Raw genomic sequence first — 12,946 nt, forward strand, 5'->3', positions numbered from 1 at the left:
GCTGGATATTTGGATTGTGCTGGAGACTTGATGTGTGTGTCTTTTCTGCAAAGGTGACCTAGAGCTAAACTAGTATATTAATGCAATGACTCCGCACTAGTCTCGTTTATATAAAGATTTAAAAAAAAAACCAGGAAGAGATAATGGAGGAAGCTGTTCCTGTGGTCCCTAAACATCACAAGCCAACTGCCTGTATCACCACAACACAATGCACATCCCATCCTTTTGCAGAACAAAACAACTGATCTCATGGGGAAAAGTCAGTTCATATTGTTCAATTTGAAAGAAGAAGAAGCGCCTGGTGGCTCCAATCAGGAGCCAAAAGGACTGGACTGATTCGAATAGGCCTTTGCATCGGTAAAACACAATTCAAATTCATCTGCTTTTTAACTGGAGCAAATCCTGCAGTATTTGACTCTAGTCACAGTCTCTGTGTCATTTTAGAGTCGACTTAGAGAAGTTGCTTTGGGGGTAAAAGCCTACTGAAGTTTTCCCTACGTGTAAACCTCACTGAAATTATTCCTAGAGACTGATTTAAGGTGCAGTTAAAGCAGTTCTTTGTTGCACTCAGTTAGAGATTCACCCCAACATATGTTCTTGCCTGAAAACAGGCACAAGAGTCCACATACCGTGTTTCCCCCAAAATAAGACAGGGTCTTATATTAATTTTTGCTCCAAAAATGTGTTAGGGCTTGTTTTCAGGGGAACAATCTGCATTTATTCAAGTACAGTCATGTCATCTTCTTCTGGTTTCTGCACAATCGTGGAGGCTAGGGTTTCACTTAACTGGGGCTTATTTTTGGGGTAGGGCTTCTATTACGAGCATCCTGAAAAATCATACGAGGGTTTATTTTCAGGTTAGGTCTTATTTTCTGGAAAACAGGGTAGTAACTGTCTTGACCAGTAACAGAATCTACTACACCTCATACAACAGCTTCAGTTTGGGGAATGTAGTGGAGGGACTAGCTTTGTTTTGCAACACAGGGAAACAGAAGAAGAGTTTGTGAGGAATAGGAAGGAGGCTGCCACCAGCATTGGAAGCTCCCATCTCAACTTTACTAGTGGTAGGGCCAGCCCTGCTCAACTGTGACTGGGGAAGATTTGTCTGTAGTCAAGAAAGCCTGGTATTCCCCTCCCACCTCCTTTGTCCAATCCCACAAGAGAGAGAGAGAGAGGTGGTAGGCTTAGCAAAAGATGGATGAGCCTCAGATGAAGAGGAAAGGTTGCCATAAAGACCCAGCACTGGGACTAGCCATCCTTTCACATAAATGCTGAGATTCACACAGTCTCTAAAATTTGCAGGGTTTTTTGCTTTTGCTAAAAATTCAGAATATTGCTGATTCCCACTGCGCAACTTTATTCTATCTGGTATATGTGTTTTTACTGAACATTAGATACTTTTAAGCATTTTCATATTTTATGGTGGTGAAAATCCTGTCTATATAAACACATCTTCTGCTGTTCATCCATAAACCACAATACTGTCCAAATATACTAAGGCATAAGACCTTTGCATCTCAAATCTCACAATGCCATGTGATCCAAATGCTATGGGCGTGAAACAAGAGCAACACATGCTCAGAATCTTCCCTCAGCACAGATTAGTACAAAGTTTATTCGACAGGATCTACACAGGAACAGTTTTAGTAAGCCTATATTTCCTTTTTGCAAAGTGTAATAATGTATGCAACATTCTATCTTTTGTTTTTAGTAACTACATAGTAAATTTTAACAGAGGAAACAAGCTTTCTCTGCATAGATAGCCTTTTTTCCTCCTCTATTATTACTTATCAGTGGTTAGATTGCAAGCATAATTTTAGTTATGTTCTTTTACTGGTGTTAATATCTTTCATCAAGATTTTGGAAATCACTGTGCAGGAATGCTCACACACACTGCACATATAACATATATCATGCTGTCCATCTGTCCGTCTCTTTGACTCTTCCTAGAATGTTCTTTCTCAGCTATGTTAATTAAAAGTTCTGAAGCTATTTATTATGTAAAAAAGTAAATACATCCCAAACATCCAAAATATTACGTAGATTAGATCTGATTCAGTTGCACATATTTTAAAATTAAGAACTGAATCATTAAAACAGTGCGCCTATGTTACAAATAATGATTTGTTTTTCTTGTGTTTCCCTAAATTTTGTTTTGGATTTGTTATGTAGACTTACAGTATCTCAGTGCAGTTTGTAGACTGAGACAACCTTGGTTACATTAGTGTGTATAGTCTACGTTGGAAATTAAAATTGGGAATGTATTATTTTTCATTCTGCTAGGCTGCTGAGCATCTGAGTGTTCACAGATCATAATATTCTGTTAGATTACTTCATTCTGATCTGACCTATGGGCAACTTTTTGAACAGGTTCTGACTTTTCCTGGCAGATTGGCTGCAGAAGATAGTGCTGGAAGGCTTCAGGTGAAACTGATCTGACCTTAGGAACGCATATCATAGGTACAAAACGATCAGATTCCTCTCACACTGTTGTTAGTTCTACCTTTAATGAATATCCAGAAACTGAGAGTGCAGCTACATGGGGAGATAAAGTTCTGACTTTTTTTTTCCTTCACGTTCTTAAAACCTGGCCCCTATTACTTCCACTGTCTTGATTTGCTACTGCCATCTGCACCAACAGGATAAAGAACCCTGTTGGAGAGTCCACATCATACTTCTCCAGTCACTTCCATTTACTCTAAAATTAGGGTCCCAAGCTTCATTACTACCCTCCACACTCTTCTGCTTCAATTCCACTCCTTCCATCTCTCCATCAGCTGCTTGTTCAGGAGTCAGGTTGGGAAGAATTAATCTTGTCCACAGGACACACCAAAAGCCATGGCCACTGCAGCTGTATGAAGAAATGTAAAGAATCAATGCAACCAGATTAAAAAAAACTAGCTAGGGTGTTTCGTTACTGAAACTACAGTGTGATGTATTGCTCATTTGTGAAGGATAATTAAAGCAAATAAATATACTTATATTCTTGAAGCAGGCAACACCAGCCACACTCTTAGAGGGGGAATGTCTCACAGTAAGTCCCATGAATTTGTCATTTAGGGACACATCCTGAACAAGGCTAGCACACAGGTAAGAACACAGGGAAAGTACACTTCTTAAATTGATCCAAAACAAACAATCCCTCACAGCCTGTTCAAAATAAACCAATCTACCCTGAAAAAGAGAGTGCTATGGAGTACATCATGTAGTCTCAAAAAAATGCATTGATTTCAAGTGGGGGAAACAGCGACACAAAAAGCAGAGTATTTCACCATGTAGCCACACTCTTAATCTGATTTAGAATATAGCTGACTGGAAGAGTTATTTGGAATATTTTGTGTCTGTGTCATTCACTTTTGGTTTCAATTCAAAGTGATGGTTATTAATTTTTAAAATCCCAAATACACATAACAAGAATATGTGAGGGACATAGGCCCAGAATACTTAAAGGAACGGGCCCAGTTGCATGAGACACCCTGCTTTCCTAGGTCACCTAAAATACTGTAGGACCTTGTCTGTTCCTATGCCTAAGCTGTGGAACATCTTGACTTGCAAAGTCTACTTAGCTCCCTGGTGACTCTTGTTTAAAGAACTAGCTTAGTCTCAACATCTGCCCAAGATTATTTTTCTTGCTAACTTCTGAAGCCATTGCAGCTTTTCAGGTATTGTTGTTGTTGTTGTTTAGTCTTTAAGTTGTGTCCTACTCTTCGTGACCCCGTTGACCAGAGCACGCTAGGCCCTCTTGTCTTCCACTGCCTCCCAGAGTTGGGTCAAATTCATGTTGGTGGCTTCGGTGATACTGTCCAACCATCTCGGCCTCTGTCATCCCTGTCTCCTCTTGCCTTCACACTTTCCCAAAATCAGGGTCTTTTCCAGGGAGTCTTCTTTTTTCATGAGATGGCCAAAGCTTCAGGATCTGTACTTCCAATGAGCACTCAGGGTTGATTTCCTTCAGAATGGAGAGGTTTATTCTCTTTGCAGTCCAGGGGGACTCTCAAGAGTCTCCTCCAGCACCACAATTCAAAAGCATCAATTCTTCAGCGGTCAGCCTTCTTTATGGTCCAGCTCTCACTTCCGTACATCGCTGTTGGAAAAACCATAGTTTTCACTATGCGGACCTTTGTTGGCAAGGTGATGTCTCTTCTGTTTAAGATGCTGTCGAGGTTTGTCATCGCTTTCCTCCTGAGAAGTATGGGTCTTTTAATTTCATGGCTGCTGTCACCATCTGCAGTGATCATGGAGCCCAAGAAAGTAAAATTTGTCACTGCCTGTATATCTTCTCCTTCTATTTGCCAGGAGGTAATGGGACCAGCTGCCATGATCTAAGGTTTTTTTTTATGTTGAGCTACAGACGATTTTTTGCACTCTCCTCTTTCACCCTCCTTAAGAGGTTCTTTATCATGTCCATCTTTGCTCAAAATATTCCTTTAATATCTCCAGTTTTCTTGAACAGATCTCTGGTTTTTCCCTTTCTATTATTTTTTCTCTATCTCTTTGCACTATTCATTTAAGAAGGCCTTCTTGTCTCTCCTTGCTATTCTTTGGAAGTCTGCATTCCATTTTCTGTAACTTTCCCTACCTCCCTTGCATTTCATTTCCGTTCTCTTCTCTACAATTTGTAAGGCTTCGTTGGACAGCCACTGTGCTTTCTTGCATTTCCTTAGTTTTTATGATGTTGAGCTTCAGACCATTTTTGGCACTCTCCTCTTTTACCCTCATTAAGAGGTTCTTTAATTCCTCCTCACTTTCTGCCATCAGAGTGGTATCAGCTGCATATCTGAGGTAGCTGATATTTCTTCCGGCAATCTTAATTCCAGTTTGGGATTCCTCCAGTCCAACCTTTCTCATGATGTATTCTGCATATAAGTTAAATAAGCAGGGGGACAATATACAGCCTTGTCGTACTCCTTTCCCAATTTTGAACCAATCACTTGTTCCATATCCAGTTCTAGCTGTTGCTTCCTGTCCCAAATATAGATTTCTCAGGGTGCCATAGTTTGCTGTGGCCCACACAGTCAAAGGCTTTTGTGTAGTCAATGAAGCAGAAGTAGATGTTTTTCTGGAACTCTCTGGCTTTCTCCATAATCCAGCGCATGTTAGCAATTTGGTGTCTAGTTCCTCTGCCCCTTCGAAATCCAACGTGTACTTCTGGGAGTTCATTCTCCTCTTTCACCCTCCTTAAGAGGTTCTTTATCATGTCCATCTTTGCTCAAAATGTTCCTTTAATATCTCCAGTTTTCTTGAACAGATCTCTGGTTTTCCCCTTTCTATTCTTTCCTTCTGTATCTTTGCACTGTTCATTTTAAAAAGGCCCTCTTGTCTCTCCTTGCTATTCTTTTGAAGTTTGCATTCAATTTCCCGTAACTTTCCCTATCTCTCCTGCATTTTTTTCCCTTTTCTTCTCTGCTAAGGCCTCGTTGGACAGCCATTTTGCTTTCTTGCATTTCCCTTTCTTTGGGATGGTTTTTGTTGCTGTCTCCTGTACAATGTTATGAGCCTCCATCCATAGTTCTTCAGGCACTCTGTCCACCAAATCTAGTTCCTTAAATCTGTTCTTCACTTCCACTCTGTATTCATAAGGGATTTGGTTTAGATTATACCTGACTAGCCCAGTGGTTTTTCCTACTTTCTTCAGTTTAAGCTTGAGTTTTGCTGTAAGAAGCTGATGATCAGAGCCACAGTCAGCTCCAGGTCTTGTTTTTGCTGACTCTATAGAGCTTCCCCATTTTTGGCTGCAGAGAACATAATCAGTCTGATTTTGGTATTGCCCATCTGGTGATGTCCATGTGTAGAGTCGCCTCTTGTGTTGTTGGAAAAGAGTGTTTGTGATGACCAGCTTGTTCTCTTGACAAAACTCTATTAGCCTTTGCCCTACTTCGTTTTGAACTCCAAGGCCAAACTTACCTGTTGTTCCTTTTATCTCTTGACTCCCTACTTTAGCATTCCAGTCCCCTTTCTTCTAGAAGGTGTTGTAAGTCTTCATAGAATTGCTCTATTTCAGCCTCTTCAGCATTGGTGGTGCATAAACTTGGATTACTATGATCTTGAAATTTTTGGATTGGATTTTTAGGTATAGTCTAAACTTATTCCACAGCATAAAGATACACTCCAAATTTGCTCAGAAACATCTTCATGGATTCATGTCTGATGGATGAGTCTTGAGATCCTGAAGCTGAGCTCTCTTAATACCTAGCACAAAGCAAGCACTATGTTTCTGCAAGGAGTGATCTTGCTAGGTGGCTAGAAATGCTGAAATGACAGATGCCGGAAGTGCAGGGTGATGGGTTTGGGAGACAGTGTGTCATCATATAATGGCATATGTTCCATGCCTTCAGTGGCCAATGTGGTTGCAACATATGACTAATTACAGTACCCAAAAGAAGCAGACACATAAAGCTATATTTTGGTTCTTTTTCCTTTGGGGGGGGCTGTTCCAGGAAACATCTGAGCCTTTGCATGATGTTTATTACTTGTGCAAGCTACAAAGCCTGTACAGCAAAAGTTGCATCCCATTGAGTGCGCATGCCCCATTCGATCTTCCAACGCTCCCATTTTTACTGACTGCGTAGGAAGGAGAAAAGAAGAAAAACAGGTCCTTTGCAGGCCACAGTGCATGCATGGTTGGAGGGCTTTACTCACCAGCCCCGATGCCGATGATTTTCATGCCATGCCATGACTTCCATTACAAGAATTCTAATGAGTAAGAAGGGGGAAGCACAGAGAGTTTCCCTTATGTCACAAGTACAGGGTTTGGAAAGATTCCTTTTTGGACCACTGCTCCCATCCCCAAGTCAATTTGACCAGCGCAGCGGAAGATCAAAAAGTGGCACCTTAAAAGACTACCAAGTTGTAGCTGGGATAAGCTTTTGTGAACTGCAATCCACCTTCATCAGAAATGTGAAAAAACAAGAAACCGGGCCTTCTTGGCGGTGGCCCCTCGGCTGTGGAACACCCTCCCAACTGAAATTCGGCTGGCACCCTCGCTGGGCGTTTTCAAAAGCCAACCGAAAACTTGCCTATTCAAGCAGGCCTTCCCTTCAGTCAATTAAGTGATGCTTATTTCTTATTTCTTTCCTTTTAACTCATGCCATCTTGGGACTCTTTACTTTTAAATTAATTGTTAAAATTGTAAGTTCTTTGATTTTATATTTCTCTGTTTTATCTATGTAAATTGTGTATATTTTAAATTGTTTCTATTTGTATGTTGTGAGCCGCCCAGAGTAGACCATGTCTAGATGGGTGGCATATAAATGCAATAAATAAATAAATAAGTAAGTAAGTAAGTAAGTAAGTAAGTAAGTAAGTAAGTAAGTAAGTAAGCAAATAAGTAAGCAAATAAGCAAATAAATAAATAAATAAATAAATAAATAAATAAATAAATAAATAAATAAATAAATAAATAAATAAATAAATAAATAAATAAATGTGTCTCAAAAATTAACCTTTCCAGCTACTTATAAATGCACAGAAGTGAAGCAAGATAGCACATCTTTGGAGCGCTCCCCAAGACCCATTTTTGCCAACTCATCCAGCTGCAAAGCCTGAGACATCTATCTTTTCTGGTGGCTATATTTTAAACTCCTGAAGTGTTTTTCCTAAGTCCCCTGCTCCGTCTGGTCCTGTGACTGGGCAGTCGTCAGCAACAATGAAGTAACATTTATGTTGATTTATGCAAGCAACTTGTCCTACTGAGGACAACAGACAAAGATTAGATAAAAGAGGGCTAGTATAAGACCCTAGGAAAATCAATTTCCTCCCAACCTAGATGATAGCTTTTGAAGAGCATTTTTTGAGATACTTGACCAGGGAGAAAATAATGATTTAAGCTACAATCCCATTCATAGAGTGATTCCCTATTATATACCAGAGTTAGATTGTGGGACTGGAGGGGAAGTATAAGGTAGGATCAGTTAAGGCAGAGTGATGTTGTTCGGGAAACAGAACCAAGGGTCAGCAGAGGTGAAGCCAAGCACACTAACAATATCCACCATCTTCCATTGCAGCACCCCAAGATTGTGTAAGCATTGCATTGTATATCTTTTACATAGAATAAATGGGAAAATCATCTCTCACCTTGTTTCAGAATGACTGTGTGCTGGCACATTTGATTCTATGATATAATGTACTAATGAAGCAAATCCCATGGCTTTGAAGAGTTGAACTGGTGAAGCTAGTCTTGCATATTTTCTGCAGCCGGCTCCAGTCAAAAGTCTGGCCATAGTATTTTGCCCATCTGAAATTTCCAAACTTTTCTTTTAAAAATTCAGCATCACACAAGACACATTACAATAATCCAAATGAAACTTAACTAAGGGTGCAGTTACACACTGAAATACTCCCAGATTTGTGTCAGCATGCTTGAAATCAACTTAAAAATACAACTTTACATGACGTACAGCTAAGTGTGCATTTTTTTCGTCAGAAAACAAGGTATTTCAAACAGCCACAAGGGGGTTGTTTATTTTAACTCAATTGTGAACATGATTTATTTTGAATTGTTTTGGCATTTGTGAATGCCTGTGTAGGAGTAAATTGTGTCTGTGGGGTTCGTCAAGTATTGGATGCCAGGATCATTGTGTGTCTCAGACTGCAGGATAGCCTGCAGGATACCCTGTAATCCAAATTCTTCTCTTTTTTTTCTTCCTATCTGCTTCTATTTCATTGTTGTGTCACTTAAGTGCTGGAAAGTGCTGCTAGCTGCCTCACGGGTGGTTTATCTTTGTTTACCTTGCTGATCTATCGTGATGCCACTTTGAAATACATTCTAAAAATTGTGTCAAGCCCAGTTGCCTCAATTTCCAGCAGATGACCCTGATAGGGAGGCAAGTGAGTGGGCCAGCCAGAGCTGTGATGTCAGGAAACTTGTCCTCAGTAGCTAGAGACTGAGGCCCAGGTGGCTCCTATTGCCAATGGCTTTTCCCCCTCATGCTGCATGGATGTCTCTTGCATGAGCTACAAGCTGCAGGGCTGATCTTGGCTGCTGCTACTGCTTTCTCCCCCACTCTCTAGCAACGTAACCCATCTGTGGGTGATGTTTGTTTTTGTTTTTTGTCTTCTTGTTTTGTTTTGTTTTTGCAGGAGGAAGATTCCTTCTCTTGAAGGGCGATTGTTTCTTAACATTTTTTCGCTCGCCTGCTCTCTTCCCTCCTGCAGCCTGCTGTCCCAATCCCACTCCCCCTTGTTTCTGCAAAACCCAAATGCAGTTCTGGCTGTCTTCTCGCTGTTTTTGTGCTTTTCAGTAGAAATTCACACCCACTCAAAAATGTTCAAGGGGAAAATTCACTACAGCTAGTTTAGTGTGATAGCTGCTACCTCAAGATGTGGGCCGATGTGTTATAGAAATGTTTACCTGACCAAATGTGCAGAAGCCAGGTACTTTTGCACAAAGACGCTGTCTTACACACAGTCCAATCTGTGGTGAGATGTACCATGGCCGTGGTCCAATGATCCACTGCAAGTGTGTCTTGGAACATATATGAGCTCGTGCATGTACTCTTGATTACACAGTGGGTAACAGCTGGCATTCTAAAAAAATCTCCGGTGCTGCTTTTAGTTTTTCTTTTGTAGTTATTATTTTCTCTTTATTGTTTGAATTCTTTGTATTGTTTATGAAACCGGGTATAACAATATTAAAGCAACAAATGGAGGGTCTTGGAAATCCTATATGTATTGAATTTAGAAATTTTAAAATAATTTTTAAAATATTTATAAAGTGTTGTTTCATTTTAGTCTTAATATTGATAAGTGTTTTTAAAAACACAGATTTTTCACAGCATTTTAAATCATTGTGAGCCACCTTGGGTCCCCTACAGGGAGAAAGGCAACCAACCAACCAACCAACCAATCAATCAGTCAGTCAGTCAGTCAATCAATAAATAGTTTTCTGCAGTGGGACCCAGTACTAATTAATATGGTTTTTCTGAGATACATTTATTGCAGCCATTGCAACCATGTGTTAATGCTACTGAGTTGGTTGAATTGGTGGTGAAAAAACTCAGTGGATGTTCAGACATGTAATGCAACAAATTCAAAAATACAGAATTCAGCCCTAATCCTTCTCTGTCCCATGTATGGCTAAAGGATGGGATATACAGTGGTGCCTTGACTTACAAACTTAATCCGTATCGGAATGGCGTTCATAAATCAAAACGTGTGTAAGTCAAAGCACCATTTCCCATTGAAATTCATGGGAATGAGATTAATCCACTCCAGCATTTCAAAAAAATACCAAAAAAATAAAAATAAAACACTGCAAGCCCCTGGGATTGCAAAAATCAAAACAAATAAATTTATTTATTTATTTATTTATTTATTTAATTTATATGCCGCCCACACTACCCAAAGGTCTCTGGGCGGCTTACAGCATTTAAAATACAATAAAAATATGTACATAAACATAACCTTGCCAGCCCAATCCCACCCTGCAAAAGCCATCCAAAACAGTTTTTAAAATGCAAAAAGCAGCACCTTACCTCACCACAAAGCCTCCTCTGAAGCTTCGCGGCCATGCTCAGCCGCCCGGGCTCCACTGCCGCCAAGACCGCCATCTGTGGGAGCCCTCCGGGAGGCTTCCTGGGCTTCCACCACTGCCCAGCCGGGATGGGTCCTTACCTCCCGGCCGGGCTCTAACTCCCAGAATCCACCTGGGAAGCGAGTAGCGTGGAACGGGCCCAGCGCCGGGAGCCAGAGCCCAACTAGGATGGGTCCTCGCCTCCCAGCCAGACCTCCACCACCATCACCACATCCCTTTCCCGAACTGTTGGGGCGAAAGAGCTACAAAGAAGCAGCCTCTTCACCAATGGTTAGTCTATTTGAATTTCCTGCCCCCTTTCCCTGCCTTTTTCCATTTGTAAGTCAAAGCTCTGTTCACAAGTCAAAGCAAAATTTTGCAAACGGAGCTGTTCGTAAGTCAAAATGTTCATATGTCAAGGCATTCGTAAGTCAAGGCACCACTATACCTATTTTGGCAATACTACATTTAAAGGGACTTCGCAATTGCAACTGATTCTAACAACATGGGTCAGCCTGCATAATTAAATTATAAACCACATAGAGAGTGCTATAAGCACTATGGGGCAGTACATACCGTAAACAGCACACTTTGCTTTGCAAAAAGGCCTCTTACAACAGTACCTCAGTGGGCTGTATCCATCATCTGTCTTCCATGGATGGGAGGTAGTCCTTCTCACAGAAGATGCCATCAAATGATTTTTTGATCTCTTTGCACTGTTTCTGTTTGTTTGTTTATAATATTTTAACTCCACCTTTCTCCTTTAAAGGGATCCTCAAGAGCTTACATAATTAAAAGGTAATATTTAAAAGCTAAAAACAATATGTATACAAACATTTAAAAAGAATCAAACAAATGACACTAAAAATGATAAGCAGGATCAACACCAAAAATACATTGGTATTTGTTGTGCAACAAGGCACAACACTCCACTTGAAAACCCCTTTCAGACAGACAATCACTAAGGAAAAGTCTGCCAGGAGAGAAAGGTCTCCATCTGCTTGCTGAAGGACAGCAAAGATGGGGCCAGCCTGGCCTCCTGTGGAACGGAGGTCCATAGTCTGAGTGCAGTGACAGAGAAGGCCCTCTCCTATGTCCCAGCCAAATTTACCTGTGCAGATGATGGAACTGAGAGAAAAGCCTCCCTGGTGATCTTAAGACCTGTGCAGATTCATAAAAGCTGACACAGTCCTTGAGATACGTAGTTTGGATCCAAGTCATTAAAACCAGCAGTTGGAATTAAACAGTTTGTTTACAGGTGTGTTTTAGAAGCCTGAATGGGCTGATCAGGAAGAAGAAAGAGGAAACTCTGCTTCCACCAGATTCCTAAATCAGGATTCAACTCTGTGTCTTACGGGACATGCTGCCCAAGGCTGTACACATGCCTAGGTTGCTGCTACATCTCATACCACCTCTCATGTCATCCTTTTACTTCTTCTGAAGGGCGGAAGGTGGAAAAAGGTTTCTCAAAAAGATCAGCTAGACGCTGTGGGCAAACAGAGGCATGCTGTGTGACAAAAGAAATGAATATCATCCTACATAGTCTGGTGAAGAATATATTTGTCCAATGTGGTTGATAGTTACATCCGGAAAGTATATTTTTAAAGGTCAAGGCCTAATAATAACAGTGCCATGTACTTTCCTGTAAACATACACTACAAAATGATGAGACTGTACATTATGACATCCAGATACAGGTGGCATCTTATCATCTGCTCAGAGGTGAGTATGTATTGAAGGCAGAAATGGGAGGTCCCAGTAGCTTAGGAGCTCAAGTCTTTAGCTTTTTTTGAACAGGCCTTCATATACCGTAGTTTAAATAAATTCCATTGGAACATGCCTTTCCTTAAAGAGAGGTATGCCTTAAGGAGAAATGAAAAGGAGACTAGGTGAGGAAGCTCATGACATTTCTTCTAACGAGACCACTAATGGCCTAAGAAAGGCTTCCCTTCAAGACATGTGTTTTTCTCTAAAAGAAAGACCGGAGAGGTGAACCAGGGATACTGTGTCATCAGTTCCTGAAAAGACCACCCACATCATAACACAGCTGTTGAGCTAACTCTTTTCCATGATTTTCCAGGTTACTTAAGAATGTGCAACCTTATGTGAGCTCAGAGCAGAGGAAGCCAGGTCAGGGAGTTCATCCAGTGTCCTACTGAAGTAACTACCGATAGCATGGGCCAAGTTGTTTTTTGTTTTCGTTGATGTTGCTATTACTTTGTGTTTTGTTTTCCCTTATTTAGTGGTAAAGTACATGCTCTGCATACAAACATGTTACAGGTTCCATCCTGGAGAACTCCAACTAAAGAGGTGTAGATTCCTTCTTGAGTACCTAGTGGTTCCCTGACAATCACTGTTGATACGACAAAGCTAGGTGAAACATGGTCAGGCTGAATATAAAGCAACTTCCTGTCTTCTTGTGATCTGCAGAGTACC

The 12,946-nt window shown here is 40.8% G+C and overlaps 1 long non-coding RNA gene across 1 annotated transcript; it reads right to left on the bottom strand.

The window, feature by feature from the left end:
- Window positions 1-846: 846 nt before the first annotated feature.
- On the bottom strand, window positions 847-10,853 carry LOC144583334 (uncharacterized). Its single transcript, XR_013537073.1, has 3 exons — window positions 10,473-10,853; window positions 8,074-8,233; window positions 847-2,851 (listed from the first exon to the last, which is right to left on the bottom strand). It is a non-coding gene; the product is annotated as an uncharacterized LOC144583334 (long non-coding RNA).
- Between the last annotated feature and the right edge of the window lie 2,093 nt (window positions 10,854-12,946).

Source organism: Pogona vitticeps, chromosome 5 (genome assembly GCF_051106095.1).
Source record: "Pogona vitticeps strain Pit_001003342236 chromosome 5, PviZW2.1, whole genome shotgun sequence".
Taxonomy (NCBI): domain Eukaryota; kingdom Metazoa; phylum Chordata; class Lepidosauria; order Squamata; family Agamidae; genus Pogona; species Pogona vitticeps.